Source organism: Ammospiza nelsoni, chromosome 2 (genome assembly GCF_027579445.1).
Source record: "Ammospiza nelsoni isolate bAmmNel1 chromosome 2, bAmmNel1.pri, whole genome shotgun sequence".
NCBI classification, from domain to species: domain Eukaryota; kingdom Metazoa; phylum Chordata; class Aves; order Passeriformes; family Passerellidae; genus Ammospiza; species Ammospiza nelsoni.
The window spans coordinates 119,201,123-119,216,694 of NC_080634.1; the positions used below are offsets into that span (position 1 = coordinate 119,201,123).

The window sequence follows — 15,572 nt, forward strand, 5'->3', positions numbered from 1 at the left end:
GTAACTCGGAATTAATTTTAAAAACAAATTATATGTATTAATTGATATGCATATTATTTTATATATGCATAAATTCTTTGTAAGAAATTATATATATAATTATATATATTATATATTTATACATATAAAATAAAATCACATATATTATATTATATTATATTATATTATATTATATTATATTATATTATATTATATTATATTATATTATATATTATATATCATATATCATATATCATATTATATATTATATATTATATATTATATATTATATATTATATATTATATATTATATATTATATATTATATATTATATACTATATGTAATATATAATTTATAATGTATAATATACAATATGTAATATGTAATATGTTATATATTATATTATATATTATATATTACATATTATATATTATATATTATATATTATATATTATATATTATATATTATATATTATATATTACATAGTACATATTACATTATTATATATTTATATTATATATAAAAATATAATAATATATATTATTTAATATGTTATTATATACCTATATAATACAATTATATATGTTATGTAATAAGTTCAGTAAAAAATGAAATTTTAAATTCTATGTAATGTAATAAATACATATAAATAGTAGGTATATAAACTATAATATATATAATTATATATAATATATATAAACTAAAAATTGTATTTATAAATTGTATGTATATTAATTTTATATGTGTATAAATTATATGTAATGAATTATATGTAATAAATTCAGTGAAAACTGAAATGATAAATTCTATGTAATATAATAATAGTTACATAAAATAAATATTTAATTAATAGTATGTAAATACTAATAAATAATAAATAGTATGTAAACTATAAATAGAAACAAGAAATAGTATGTAAACTATAAATTATATCTATATATTATATAGATAAACTATAAATTATATTTCTAAGTTGATATGCATATCAATTTTATATGTGTATAAATTCTTTGTAAGAAATTGTATGTAATAAATTCAGTAAAAACTGAAATTATAAATTCTATGTAATATAATAATTAATACATAGAAATAGTATGGATATAAATGATAAATTATATATAATTATATATTATATTTATATATATTTGCTGTGCATATCAATTTCATTTATGTACATATATTCTATGTAAGAAATTTTATGTAATAAATTCAGTAGAAATTGAAATTATAAATCCTATGGAATGTAATAATTAATACATAGAAATAGTATGTAAACTATAAATTATATTTCTAAATTTTAAATTGATTGCATATCAATTTTATATATGTGTATAAATTCCTTGTAAGAAATTCTATGTAATGAATTCAGTAAAAACTGAAATTGTACATGCTATGTAATATAATAATTAATACATATAATAAATACATAATTAATGGTATGTAAATGCCAAATACTAAATAGTATGTAAACCATAAATAGAAATACTAAATAGTATGTAAACTATAAATTATATATAATTATATATATTATATATAAAATTATAAATTATATTTCTGAATTGATTGCATATCAATTTTATATATGTGTATAAATTCCTTGTAAGAAATTATGTTATAATTTCATTAAAACTGAAATTATAAATTATTTGTAATATATGTAATAAATTATATGTAATATAATAATGCAGATAAATAGTATATGTGTTCTAATAAATTATAAAATAAGTTTAAATCAATAATAATATATTAATTTATTAATAATAAATTAACTAATTTATGTGATAGAAATTAATACGTATAAATTCTATACAATACATACAAACAAAATAAATATAAATTATATGTTTAAAATACCTATGATTTGTGCTGGAAACCAATAAATAAATAAGAAATACTAAAGAATAGTAAGAATACTTAAAGAATTCTAAGAAATACTGAAGATAAAGAAGGTCCTTTGTGCAGCTTTGGGTAGAAAATACTTTGCCAATGATATTCCTAATTTAAATCAAGAGGTAAAAGTGAAACATTGGAAGAGTGTGGAAGGTTTTTTCACCTCAAATAATTTGTGATGTTTTGGTCCACATAGAAAGAATAAACTAGAAAGAATAGAAATAGAATAAAGGTGATGTTTTGGTCCACATAGAAAGAATGAAATAAATCCTGTCAGCTGCAGTGGGAAGGTGCCCTCCAAGAACATGTAAAAATGGAATAAAATTGAATTTCCATTCCCAGTGTAACTTCCAATTCCCATAAAAATGTTGAATAATTTTGGGTATATTTGGAGCCTGTTTTGAGTTTCATCTACTCCATTATGAAAAAACTGATTTTTCTGTATTTATAAAACACAGAAAATTTTAAAGATCATTTCCACAGCAGCCAGCAGGGAAATGTCAATGATTCACCAAGACAAAATGGGAATTTCTCTGCAATCTGAGTCAATGTTTAACTCATTTATAACTGCCCCATTTGAATAACTCAGGGAAGGCTCCACTTCCACCGCTCCCATTCTGCTGCTTGGCTCTGGTCTCTGACAACTCCACTTCTGAATATTTGCAATATTTTTATATGTGCTCAAATATGGAGAGAAATGAAGCAAAAAGGGAAATTCCACTTTTGTCCTTGTGCCTCCACCAGCAGTGCCAGGCTGTGGAAGCTGTTTCTGGGAGAAAATCGGTATTTTTAGGAAAGAATTAAAACTTTCAGTGCTGAGACAGTGCTGCCACTGAAAGCAGCTGAACAGAATCCCTTGAGCTGAGTTTTGATCAGGAAATAATCAGATTGCAAATGGAAATGCACACAGGGCCTCAGCACAGGGGGACATTGGATCATCTCAGCAAAGAGATTTTTATTTAAAGAATGCCCTTTCCAAAGTTCCCCTGATGTTTTTAATAATTTGATTTTAGTACAGTTATATTTTGCAAGTAATTGGTCAAATCTCTTTCCAGAACATCACTCCCCACACTCTGATGTTTTATATTTGTGGATGCCAGGAGTTTTCTAGACTGGTTTGTTATTCCTCCACAGAAAACATCAATATGTGGTGGTGTTTGTGGATCTCAGGATGAGGGAAGAGATGAGAGTCTTGACTCCATGTCTCAGAAGGCTGATTTATTATTTTATGATATATATTAAATTAAAAGAAAATTATATATTATAACTACACTAAAATAATAGAAGAAAGGATTTCATCAGAAGGCTTGAAGGGAATAGAAAAGAATGATAATAAAATCTTGTGACTGACCAGAGAGTCTGAGCCAGCTGACTGTGATTGGCCATTAATTAAAAACATCCATAAGAGGCCAATCCCAGATGCACCTGTTGCATTCCACAGCAGCAGTTAATCAATGTTTACATTTCATCTCTGAGGCCTCTCAGCTTCTCAGGAGAAAAGATCCTGGCAAAAGGATTTTTCATAAAAGAATATGTCTGTGACAATCAACCAAACCTCAGAAAAATTGAATATTTTTTGGCAGAGTGAGAACTCCCTGGCAGAGCTGCAGGATGATCCCCTCATCCCAAAATGGTGACATTTGGAAGAACCCTTCCAGCTCGCCCAGTCCCACCATGACCACCTCTGAGCCATGTCCCACGGGCAGGGGGACACCCCGGAGAGGCTCCTGAGCAAGGCTGGGGCTCTCCCACGGGATTTGGGGGCTGAAGTGGAATTTCAGACAAGTGAAATTCAGCAGGAGCCGAGGGGGCTGAAGTGGAATTTCAACCCAGCAGGGCCTGAGGGCACCAAGCAGAACGTGCACCCTCGGCCCGCTCTGTGCTGCTCACATAAAGAGCAGTTGTGCAAAGACAAAATTCAGGGGCAGAGGCCCCAGGGGTGGAATTTGGCACTGGCTGATGTGTCAGGAGACTCTGCTGGTTCCAGGCAGCCCCAAATCCAGGCTGAGTCCTGGGCCTGGATCAGGAGGGGGCTCCCTGCTTAGTGAGGGGCTTACGCTGCACGTGACCCTAAGCCTGTGCTTAAAGCACAACACATGGTGTGGGCTTTACTGCAGGGAGGAAGTAAAAATAGGAATAGGGCCAGGAGCCTTTGAAGACCTTGACTTTCCTTCAATTTTTTATTTTTTTGGGGCTAAAACCAACCTTCAAACCACAGAGATGGGCCCTGGGGATGAGCAGGGGCCTGAGGCCTGAACAGTCCTGGGGGAACATAGAGATTATTTAACACTTCCACAGAGATTATTTAACACTTCCAGGCAAAGGATTACTCCAGGAAATGTTTTCCCAAAGGGGTTGTCATTCCCTGATCCCTGGCAGTGTCCAGGGCCAGGTTGGACAGGGCTTGGAACGATCTGGAATAGTGGAAGGTGCCCTGCCATGGCAGGGGTGGCACTGGGTGGGCTTTGAGGCCCTTTCCAACCCAAACCAGTCAGTGGCTCTGACTAAATCATACAAAAATAACTTAGATGCAACTTTGTATTTCTGATCACTGATTTTTGTCTGTTGGTTTATGTCAATCTGGAAAGGATGTTGGTCCATCAGTTGTCTAAATCCCAGAATTACCAAGTGGGAAGAGCCCTTCAGGATCACCCAGTGCCACCAGCACCACCCCAATCCCTGTCCCCAAGGCCACATCCAGACTGCTCGGGGACAATTCCAGGGACTCCAAACCTCCCTGGGCACCTCAGCCCAAGGTGTGACCACTTCCAGAAGGAAAAATTGTTTCTAATCTCCAACCTGAGCCTCCCCTGGTGCAATTTATGACAATTTATTTCCTCTTGGGACACAGCAGCAGAGCCCAACCCCACCTCACTGCCTCTCCTGTCAGGGAATTGTAGGTCTCCCCTGAGCCTCCTTTTCTCCAGGCTGAGCCCCTTCCCAGCTCCCTCAGCCCCTCCTGGAATCACGGAACCACAGAAAGGTTTGGGAGGGACCTTGCAGCCCACCTCACTCCCACCCACAGAGAAGCTGCTGCTCATGGAGCCCCCAGCAACAACCCCGGGAGTTATGAATGGAATTTGTAATGCCAGCTCCTCTAAGCTGCTTTAGGGAACCTGGAATTGCCATGTTCCAGCTGAAACAAAAAACAAAAAACATTCAAAGGGAGCTGTGAGAGGGCAAATACCCACAGGAAAGGAGCCAACTTCCTGCTCAGGCTTGGGAGAAACGCTGCTCTGGAGATTTTGTGCAGCCACAGAACCCAAATCAGCACAGCCAGGCCTGAGCAGCAGCTCTGGGGCTCTGCTGCTCCTGCTGGGCAGCCCCACGGGGCTCAGGGCTGGGCATCTTTCTTCTGGGATCACTCTCACAGAATCCCCAAATCCCTGAGGCTGAAAAAGTGGCATTCACATTCTCTGGAAAAATCCCTTCGCCCAGGATTTTTCTCCTGGGAAGCTGAGAAATCTCAGAGAAAAAGGAAAACAATTCTTATCTGATTTGCTTCTCCTGTGTTGTGCTCATGTGGAATGTTTGGAGATTGTTTACCCACAGGTGATTGTTTCATTGGATTCTGCTGTGAATTATTTTCACTCACTGGCCAACTGGGGTCAAGCTGTCAGGACTCTGGAGAGAGTCACAAGTTTTCATTATTATCTTTTTAGCATTGTGTAAATATCCTTTCTGTATTCTTTAGTATTCTAGAATAGAATAGAATAATCGATAATTATATTATAATAGTATATTATTATTATTATTATTATTATTATTATTATTATTATTATTATTATTATTATTATTATTATTATTATATTATAATATAATTCTTTAATATAAAATAGTATCTTAAAATAATAAATTAGCCTTCTGAGAACATGGATTCAGATTCATCACTCCTTCCTTCATCTGGGGGAAATGCAAATACAATAGGAATAGGAAATACAATAGGAAACACAAATACAATAGGAAAAGCCCTCCCAGCCCATGGAGTCCCAGCTGTGCCTCATGCCTACCTTGTCCCCAGCTCAAAGCTTTCAGAACTCCCCAGTTAAAAAAGCAGAAGTCTCACTTAAAATGCAAATGAAAATATCCAAAGGAATGGTGGAGGGAAGCAACTTACAAAAAAATGTCAGGGTTTTTAAAGATTTAACTTTTTTTAAAAGTGGCACCTTGAGGTCCAAGGAGTGGAGCTCAGGAAGGAGAAAAAGACGGAGTGAGGAGAAGGGAGCAGAACCCCCAGGTGTGGAGCTGGTGGAAGAAAAGGGAACAAAACCCCATTTCCGTTCCAGCTGGGCACAGACCCTGCAGGCAGGGATGCAGCTGTTCCCATTCCTGTACTCCCAGCAAAGCTTTTCCTTTCTAATTTTTCAGCCCTTTCTGTGACTCTGCACAAGTTACAGGGAGTGTAAAATCACTCAAGGGTATCCGAGGAGCAGTGCAGGGAAATTCTGCACACAGAAATCTTTCATTTCCCTTACTGAGATCACTGAAATACTGAGCTCCTGTGGTGAGTCTGCACCAAGAAAGGCCCAGAAAGAGCTGCCCCCCTGCATTTGGACACAGCACAACAGCTCCGGGCTGTGTGCCACACTCACCTCACCCAGTTACACCCTGAGCGAGGAGGAAAAATCCAGATTTTCAGCACCAGCACCTCCTCAGTGGTGACAATTCCAGTGTTTACACCAAGCACCAGGCGCAGCCCAGACTCCACGGAAAGGACATCCAGGTGTTCAGGGAGCTGAGCTCCTGCTGCACATGGAATTCTCACCTACAGCACTCAAAATTCAGTTGCTGCTTCATAATGCAAGTTCTATTTAAGGCCCAGATTCATCACATCAGAGAAAAGAAGAATTTTTTTTTGTAGGAAACCCCCATTGCCATTCCAGCTGGGCACAGACCCTGCCGGCAGGGATGCAGTTGTTCCCATTCCTGTACTCCCAGCAAAGCTTTTCCTTTCCCATTTTCCAGCCCTGTCTGGGACTCTGCACTGCTCTGTGCAAAGTCACTCGAGGGTATCTCAGGGAAATTCTGTCTCTGATGAGAATGAAATCATCCTCTGAATGGAGAGAAACGATGCAGAGACCAAGAATGCCACCAAAGTGGATAAACCCCCCTGCTTCTCCTTGGATAAAATCTATCACCTTGTGCTCATGGCCAGCTTTGACTAAAATCCATTTAACCCTGAAACTGAGGGAGATGAGCAAGGCCTTGTGCTCCAGCTGGGCTGTTTGGCCAAGTGTTTGTGGTACAGAGAAATCCTTGGGCATCTTTGGAATTCTGAAATCTGCAGCTGTGATTCTGTTGAGTTTTTCCATCCATAAATAATTAGATAGCAATTTCAATTTAGAAATAAGCTCTTCAGTCTTGAATAAATGTTCTGTTGCTTAAAAATCAATGGAGTGAATTTGAGTGAGAGTTCAAGTATATTCAAATGGTAAAAAAGAAATAAATTCTGACATTTACAGAAGTTTTCTGATCAATAAAGAGCTTTGGCTACAGAAGGGGAAAAAGCCCTTGAGGAGCAGAGAGCACAAGGTACCAGGGACACTGAATTCCCAAGGAAAGGATATCTGGGTGACCTTGGGGAACATTTGCCTTTGGAACACCTGGAGTAAAGGGTATTGTTACCTAAAGGAAATAAATGCCATTGTTCCATGAGCTAATGGAAATCAGGGAGCACCCGGTGAAAGCCTCCAGGGAATTCTGGTGTTCTGTTCTTCCAGGGGTTCCTCCTGAGGCTGATGATTCTCAGAACATTATCACTGCCACAGCATCTTAATGTGGGCCTGGCCTGGGGTAATCTTCCCCAGCAGGGGAACTGCCAGGATTATTCCAGCTCTGTTCCTGTGCTGTTTTACTACACATTTTCCCCCATTTTGGGGTTTATTTTTATATTTCTCTGTATATCTGTTGCGCTATCAAACCATGGCATGGCCATTTGGGTGCCTGGGGAGACACTGAGCTCTCCAGCTGGATTTTTTTTCCTTTTCCTGGAGAAACTCATGCCAGCCTCTGACTAAAAACTAATCCAAGCCCAACTACAAAAATCCAGCTCCAGGTGAGGTAAAATACTCACCTTTGTAGTACAGAAATAATTAGAAAAGCAGCTGGATTGTTTTCTAGGCATTCTTAAATATGAAGCCCATATAAATATATTCTTAAATATGAAGCCCATCACAAAAATGCTCCTCCCTTCTCCTTCTGCCTTTATTAATTCACAAATATTTTCAAAGCCCACGTTTAATCCTGATATTTGGGGACCACAGAGTCACAACAAATGCTCTTGTTCTCTAGGCTGCTCTCTTGTTTTGGCTGTGATTTCCTCCCATAAAGTGGAAGGCAACACGTTTTAATATTAATTTTAATATTAATATTGTTTTAATTTTAATTTTAATTTTGACTGTGAATTCTGGCTGGCAGAAGCAGCCTCAGCCAGCTCAGGAGGGACAAGATGGGACTGTTTGTGGAGGAGAAGGTTCCCAAATGCCTTCTGCTTCCCCAGGTTTATTTCCTTAGCTTTATGTTTGTCCCAGTTTGTCCCACCCTGCTCCACATTTTAGTCCAGAGGGGTCAGAGAAGAGGGAAGAAATCAGCTCCAGATGCTTCCAACACACCAAAAATCCCCGTTGATAAAGGCTCTGTGGATGGCTGCTGTTCCCATGCCAAATCCCAGGGATTTTGGGGGGATTCCAGGCACAGGATAGAAAGGTCTAAAGCTCTACTCAGTAAAATATCAGAAATTTGTTTTAGTTTTCCCCTCCTTTTTTTTCTTCCTCTATTTCCCTGTAACCCAAATCTTCCCTTCAAACAAACACGAACTGGGCAATTCCAAGTGTACTGACTGTGAATTCAGCCTTGCCAAAATTTGGGACAATTCTCTAAATGTCGCCCATAATTCGTGTTAGAAAACAGAAAATCGCAGCATTGCATTTGAAATGACATTTCCCAGGTTCTTCCCTCCCAGCCCCTATGACGAGAGCCCCTCTCCCTGCACCTTGGAGATCTGGAAACCCGCGGGGAGCTCCTCACGCCAGCGATTCCTGAAGGAACGGGGAGGCAGAGACACGTTTATATCGGGCGTTAATGACCAAATCACCTTAGCCAGGCTGGCCCCGCGCCTGCCACACTCAAATTCCTCCCCACAGGATCCTTTGGAACACCTGGGATAACGGGAATTGTTACCTAAAGGAAATAAATGCCATTGTTCCGTGGCTAATGGAAATCAGGGAGCACCCTGAAAGCCTCCAGGGAATTCTGGTGGTTTGTTCTTCCAGAGGGTTCTTCCTGAGGCTGATGATTCTCAGAACATTATCAGGAAGGGGAGATTCCCTGCGGAGATTCCCCGGCAGCCTCTCAGCCTTACCTTGACGAAGAGGGAGATGTCGTGGTCCTGCTTCTCCTCCTCCTCCTCCTGCTCCTCCGGGGCGCCCGGCGAGCCCGTCCCGTCCTCCCGGAGCTGCTCCCGCTCCCCGTTCAGGCTCCGATCCCAGCCGCTCTCGGGGCCCGGGGCTCCGCTCCCCGCCGGGGCTGCCGGTGCCCGCTCCGCCTCCGCCTCGGCACCGGGGCCGCCCGGGGCCCGGGGACAGCCGGGCAGGGCCCCGCGGCTCTGGGGAGCGTCCGCGCTGCCCTCCGCGGGGACCGTCCCTGCTGGGACAGCATCCTCGGGGACTGTCACAGGACCTGGGACAGCATCCGCGGGGACCGTCCCTGCTGGGACAGCATCCGCGGGGACTGTCACATCATCTGGGACAGCGTCCGCGGGGACTGTCACATCAGCCGGGACAGCATCCGCGGGGACTGTCACATCATCTGGGACAGCATCCGCGGGCACCGTCACATCATCTGGGACAGCGTCCGCGGGGACTGTCACATCAGCCGGGACAGCATCCGCGGGGACCGTCCCTGCTGGGACAGCATCCGCGGGGACTGTCACATCACCCGGGATAGCATCCGCGGGGACTGTCACATCATCTGGGGCTGCATCCTCGGGGACTGTCACATCACCTGGGACCGTGTCCTCAGGGACTGTCACATCACCCAAGACAGCATCCTTGGGGACTGTCACAGCATCCGGGACAGCATCCTCAGGGACTGTCACATCATCTGGGGCTGCCTCCTGCGCTTCATCCTTGGGGATTGTCCCTGCTGGAGCAGCCTCCTGCACCGCATCCTTGGGAACTGTCACATCATCCGGGGCTGCCGCCTGCACCGCATCTTCAGGGACTGTCCCTGTCAGGACTACATCCCTGGGGACTGTCACATCACCCGGAGCTGCCTCCTGCTCTTCATCCTTGGGGACTGTCCCTGCTGGAGCTGCCTCCTGCACCGCATCCTTGGGAATTGTCCCCAGCCCCTCCTCAGAGACTGTCTCTGCCTGAGCTGCCTCCTGCCCCTCGCCCTTGGGGACTGTCCCCAGCGGGGCCGCCCCCTCCTCAGAGACTGTCCCTGCCTGAGCTGCTTCCTGCGGCTCATCCTTCGGGACTGTCCCCAGCGCCTCCTGGGGGACTGTCCCAGCAGCCGGGGCTGCCTCCTGCACCTCACCCTCAGGGACTGCCACATCAGCCGGGGCTGCCTCCTGCACCGCATCCTCGGGGGCTGTCCCCAGCGCCTCCTGGGGGACTGTCCCAGCCGGGGCTGCCTCCTGCACTTCATCCTCGGGAATTGTCACATCTGCCGGGGCTGCCTCCTGCACCGCATCCACGGGGACTGTCCCCTCTGGAGCTGTCCCCGCGGCCTCCTCGGGCTCTGTCCCCGTCGGGGCTGCCTCTTGCATCGCATCTTCAGGGACTGTCCCCGTCGGGGCCGCCTCCCTCGGAGCTTCCTCGGGATCTGTCCCGGACGGGGCTGTCGCGACAGCGTCCTCGGGCTCTGTCCCCTCTGGGGCCGCCTGTCCCACCGCCTCTCCGGGCTCTGCCCTCGATGGCGCTGTCCCCTCTGCTTCCCCGGGCTCTGTCCCTGCCGGGGCTGTCGCCTCTGCTTCCCCGGGCTCCGTCCTCGATAGCGCTGTCCCCTCTCCTTCCCCGGGCTCCGTCCTTGATGGCGCTGTCCCCTCTCCTTCCCCGGGCTCTGTCCCTGCCGGGGCTGTCGCCGCAGCCTCCTCAGGCTCTGCTTCTGCCGGGACAGTCGCGGCCGCCTCCTGGGGCTCTCTCTCCGCCGGGCCTTCCTCCCTCACCGCCTCTCTCACCTGGGGCTCCGTCCCCGCCGGTGCCACCGCCTCTCCCTCAGGCTCCGTCCCCGCCGCTGCTGCTTTCTCGGGCTCCGTCCCCGTCGGAGCAGCCCCTGCGCCCTCGGGCTCCGTCCCTGCCGGGGCCGCGGCTCCGTCCTCGGGCTCTGTCGCTGCCGGGGCCGCCTCTTCCTGCGCCGTCCCCGCCGGGCTCTCAGCCGCGTCCTCGGGCTCCATTGCCCCCGGGGCTGCCCCTTCAGGCTCCGCCGCTGCCCCCGCCTCTCCCTCGGGCTCTGCCCTGCCCGCCTCGGGCCCGTCCGTCACCCCCGGCTCCCCGCCCGGCCGCCCCTCGTGCCCCGCGCTGTCCCCGCTCGCTGTCCCCGGGCTGTCCCCGCTCGCTGTCCCCGGGCCCTCGGGGGAGCCGCTGTCCCCGGGCGCCCCCTCCGCGCTCAGCCGCGGCCGCTCCGCGGGCCCGTCCCGGGGCTCGGCCGCCCCCTCGGGGCACAGCCCGGCCCGAGCCCCCTCCCGCGGGACATCGCTGCTCTCCGGGGGCCGCCCCGGGCTCTCCGCCATGCCGGGACCGCCGTGAGCGCGGGACGAGCCGGAGCAGCGGAGCGGCCGCGGAGCAGCGCCGGGCACGGCCGGGGAACGGGGGCGGTGCCTGCGCGGCGGGGCCGGGGCTGCGCTCCTCCCTCCGCCTGCCCCTGCTCCGGGCACTGCCCCTGCCCGGGCACAGCTCCTGCCTGGGCACAGCCCCTGCCCCTGCCCGGGCACAGCCCCTGCCCGAGCGCAGCTCCTGCCTGGGCACAGCCCCTGCCCCTGCCTGGGCACAGCCCCTGCCCCTGCCTGGGCACAGCTCCTACCCTGTCCCACCGCTCCGGGCACAGCTCCTACCCTGTCCCACCGCTCCGGGCACAGCCCCTGCCCTGTCCCACCGCTCCGGGCACAGCTCCTACCCTGTCCCACCGCTCCGGACACAGCCCCTGCCCTGTCCCACCGCTCCGGACACAGGTCCTACCCTGTCCCACCGCTCCGGGCACAGCTTGTACCCTGTCCCACCGCTCCGGGCACAGCCCCTGCCCTGTCCCACCGCTGCGGACACAGCCCCTGCCCTGTCCCACCGCTCCGGGCACAGCCCGTGCCCAGCCACGCTGTGCAGCGGGACCGCGGCGCACCGAGCGCTGCCACCCCCGCCCGCCGGCACCGGAGCCTTTGCAGAGTGGCCCAAAATCTCCACTCTGTGCTTGTGTGTGTTGCCAACACCTGCTCGGGGCTGCCCTCGCACCCCTCGCCCCGTCCGTGCCCTGCTTTGCTGCTCGCAGTCCCCAGGCCGGCTCACACCTGCGGGCAGGTGCGGCTGGGGCTGTGCCGGCCTCATTTCCCAAAGCAGCTGTAGGAAGGAGCCCTCTGCACACCCACACCGCTGCTGATGCTCTGACCCGCCACAGCCCCCGCGGTCCTGCACGGCTGGGTAAAAACACGGATGAGCCGCTTCGGGCTGCTCCAAAGGCTGTTAAAAAGGGAGATGTGTCCTTATCAGCTCGCGAAAGTTGTAAAAGGGAACAACACAACGCTCTGTGTAAGGAAATAAACACCTGGATTCGATGCTTTTAAGTAATTTTCATTCATGTGCGAGGATCCTCTGCGAGCTTGCATTTAAATGGGGTGGGAAACGGCGTGTCCTGAGCAGAGCCATCAGCTGCTGAGAAAGAAGTCAGAACTTTTCCTTCAGATGAGGAAAATAATCCTGATTTTCGAGGTGCTGACAGAACAGCGGAGGCAGAGTTGGCTGACCAGAGTGAGGTATCCTAATTAAAAAAAAACCCGACAGTTAAACAGTTTTATATTTGTATATATACTTTTGTATACATACAAATAGTGTATATATATATAGAGAGTGTATATATATATATATATATATAGTGTATATATTTGTATATACACTTTTTATATTTGAGTATATAATCCCATTATAAAATATAAATATTTTTACATTTAAGAGGGAACAAAGCAGGGATAGAAGCCGGGGTTTGGAGTGGGTGTGAAGGGGGGAGATGCAGCCGACAGGAGCGGGGAAATCCTGCAGAATAAATCATTGCAGCAGGTCAAACACTCTGCCCCGATAAAACACGGGCAGCCAAATCAGTGAACAATCCTGCAGCTCTTTGATGCTGGCCCGGAGGTGCATCCCGAGTGAGACAGAAGAATGGAGGCAGCTGTGCTCAGAAGGAACATCCCTGGAAGATGATTTAGGAACAGAGGGTCATCCCTGGAAGATTTAGGAACAGCGGCTCATGAGGATTTAGGAGCAGGAACTCAGCACCTGCCAATGAAGGTATTGCAGGTGAGACAATCCTGAGGCAATTATCTCCCCGATCTCTTACGGGGTTTGATAGCAGTAGAATGACACAACTCGGTAACTTCTGGAGAGATAATACTGGTTTATTCATCCTCACCTGAAGGGCTCTTAACCTTGGCCTGAAGGCTGCTCATGTCAGAGAATTCCAGAAGGGTTTGGGTCAGAGGGGACATTAAAGATCATCCTGCCATGATCTTTAATGATGATCCCACTGTCCCAGTGTCCAGGCTGGCCTCGGGCACTGCCAGGGATCCAGGGATGGAATTCCATCCCAGCCCTGCCCACCCTGCAGGGAACAATTCCTCATTCCCAATATCCCAATATTGAATATTTTGGGTTCTCACACAGCTCCTTTGGGTCCATCAATATTTTGAGTTCTTACACAGCTCCTTTGAGTGATTGAACGTTTTGGGTTCTCACACAGCTCCTTTGAGTTTGTCAATATTTTGGGCTCTTGCACTTCTCCTTTGGGTGATTGAATGTTTTGGGTTCTCACACGGCTCCTTTGGGTGATTGAATGTTTTGGGTTCTGGCACAGCTCCTTTGGGTGATTGAACGTTTTGGGTTCTCACACAGCTCCTTTGGGTGATTGAATGTTTTGGGTTCTCACACAGCTCCTTTGGGTGATTGAATGTTTTGGGTTCTCACGCGGCTCCTTTGGGTGATTGAATGTTCTGGGTTCTGGCACATCTCCTTTGGGTGATTGAATGTTTTGGGTTCTCACACGGCTCCTTTGGGTGATTGAATGTTTTGGGTTCTGGCACAGCTCCTTTGGGTGATTGAATGTTTTGGGTTCTGGCACATCTCCTTTGGGTGATTGAATGTTTTGGGTTCTGGCACATCTCCTTTGGGTGATTGAATGTTTTGGGTTCTGGCACAGCTCCTTTGGGTGATTGAATGTTCTGGGTTCTGGCACAGCTCCTTTGGGCGATTGAATGTTTTGGGTTCTCACACGGCTCCTTTGGGTGATTGAACGTTTTGGGTTCTGGCACAGCTCCTTTGGGTTTGTGCCAGGTTTGGCTCAGGTTCCCAGTGTGACCCAGGATTTGTGTCCTGCCGATCAGGTGGAGCCCCAGCAGAGCTGCCTGTGCCCTGTTCCCTGCACAGCTTATCCATTAACACACGATCCTATTTTCCTTTATTTACCCGTTCCCTGCCTTCAGTTCTCACAAGGTGAGGATTTCAAGGCCAACAAAGCCCAAACCCTTTCAGTGATAACCAGACCAAAAACCAACAGAAATCCCTTTCTGTGCTAAGCCGTGCCTGCCGCGAACATCGGCGCGGGGTTTAAGCCTAACAAAAGATTAACTCGTTAAACACTCTCGGGAGCCTTACAAAGACAGAGCTGAGCACTAACAGCTCCCCAGGCAGCCGCTGATTCTCTTGGTAGGACACAAACTTCAGGCGGAGTGTTTGAGGCCATCGCGGCAGGAATCATTTGTTAGGGATCTCCCTGAGCTCTCCCTCTCTCGATTTTTGTCATTTTGCTGAACTGAGCTTGTGAGGGCACCGGGACAGGGGGGGGGAAGCAGGGACAGACAGAGCCGGGGACAGGTGAAGAGGTCCCTTGTCACTTCTGGGTTTCCCGAAGGAATTTTGGGAATACAGAAATGTTAAACCCAGACCTGTCCCAGGGGCATCCCGGAGTTTTGCATTTCTTGCTCCCCTCACTCATCCCTCAATTACTTAACAATTAATTAATTAATTAATCTCTCGCTCTCCGCGCTCCCCCCCCCCCCCCCCCCCCCCGTTCCGTCGAGCTCTTTACACCCCATCTGTTCCTAAAACAGCCCTTGGCTAATAAATGTGATTTTCGGAGCTCGGCTTCGGGGAGGATTAGCGCACACTTCTTTATTAAAGGATGAGTGGAGGCATTAATTAATTAATTAATTGATGCTCACAGATGTCAGGCTTTAGCCACAGCCGAAGATCCCCTCGCAGTCTGGTGGGGACAACTTTTATCCCCGGGGGGTTTTAATTAGGCTGGACTCGCTCGGATTATTGGAACTCCTTTTTCTTCCCCACTGCAGACCAAAGTTGTAATATTTTTTTACAGCCAGAGATAAGGAAAAAAAAACCCAAAAAACTCCTTTTGCTTCGGATTTTTTGCACTGGGAATTAGAGGGAAGTCGAGGCTCCAGAAAAAAGGGGGGAATTAAATTGGGTGTCCCCAGTTTGGGAT

General features: G+C 47.0%; 1 protein-coding gene across 2 annotated transcripts in view; it reads right to left on the minus strand.

Annotated features, from left to right (window-relative positions):
• Positions 1–10,208, minus strand: part of CLIC6 (chloride intracellular channel 6) — a 30,740-nt gene extending 20,532 nt beyond the window's left edge. The window contains exons 1-2 of one of the 2 annotated variants that reach the window (XM_059466022.1): positions 9,873–10,208; positions 9,232–9,611 (exon numbers count right to left, since the gene is read on the minus strand). The gene's annotated coding sequence lies outside the window, so the exon portion shown is untranslated. Of the gene's footprint in view, positions 1–9,231 lie in introns of both variants that reach the window. The other variant, XM_059466021.1, reaches the window with a different exon arrangement.
• Between the last annotated feature and the right edge of the window lie 5,364 nt (positions 10,209–15,572).